This window comes from Myotis brandtii, unplaced genomic scaffold (assembly GCF_000412655.1).
Source record: "Myotis brandtii unplaced genomic scaffold, ASM41265v1 scaffold120, whole genome shotgun sequence".
NCBI classification, from domain to species: Eukaryota; Metazoa; Chordata; class Mammalia; order Chiroptera; family Vespertilionidae; genus Myotis; species Myotis brandtii.
This window is the reverse complement of record NW_005354174.1, coordinates 6,830,872-6,831,665: the sequence shown is the minus strand read 5'-3', so window position 1 is coordinate 6,831,665 and position 794 is coordinate 6,830,872. Positions and strand designations below refer to the sequence as shown.

General features: G+C 59.8%; 1 protein-coding gene across 2 annotated transcripts in view; it reads right to left on the bottom strand.

The window, feature by feature from the left end:
* Positions 1 to 794, bottom strand: part of CEP112 (centrosomal protein 112kDa) — a 323,660-nt gene that overhangs the window by 307 nt on the left and 322,559 nt on the right. The window lies entirely within an intron of this gene.

Sequence of the window (794 nt, the reverse complement as noted above, 5' to 3'; positions counted from 1 at the left end):
AAAGGTAAAATGGGAGCAGGGAGGGTGGGTGGTGGGGGCGAAGAAGGGGCATGCGAGGTGTGAGACGTAACCTTCCAAAAAACCCACTGGCCCCAGCACGCAGGGCAGCCGGCCCGCGCCTCCCCGCTCCACTCCCTCCTCCCGCTCCCGCTCCCAGCATCAACTCCAAACACACGCACTCCGAGCCGCGCCGCAGGGCTGTGTGCAGGTGAAACCAATTTCGGTAAATTTCCCCACTCGGCTCTCCGCACAGATAACTCGAGCTCCAAACGTGCCCTTCCCCGGCATCTGGTTCCCATTCCCTCCACCCACCCCTTCCCTCTGCGCTCCCCCTTCCCTCTCCTTAAAAATTCAGATCTTCGACCGAGAAAGAAGCCCGCCCAGCAAGGGGCGGCACGGGCTCCCGGACTCCCAGCTGGAAACCGCCTCCCTCCCCAGCTGGAAAAGTCCCTGCGCCCCCGCCTCCCGCCTAGAATAAGGCTCGGTCCACACCTCTGTCTCCCCCGCGCCCCCAAACCAGAAATCAACTCACTCAGACGAGACTTTGATCTTCAAACTTTGCGAGACAGAAGAGAAACCTGGGGACCCACCACCCCGGCTCCCCCGCCTCCCAAGCCACCTCCCGGAGCCGCGAACCCTACAAAACCGGACCAGAAACCGTCTCACGCTACCACAGTCCACGCCAAGAATCCCAAACTCTACTGACCTCGATCAAGCCTGTCTCTTTTTTTCCCAAAGAAAAGTCTTATCTCACCAATAAACAAGCCGCTTTCCCCAGCACAGGAAGGATCAAA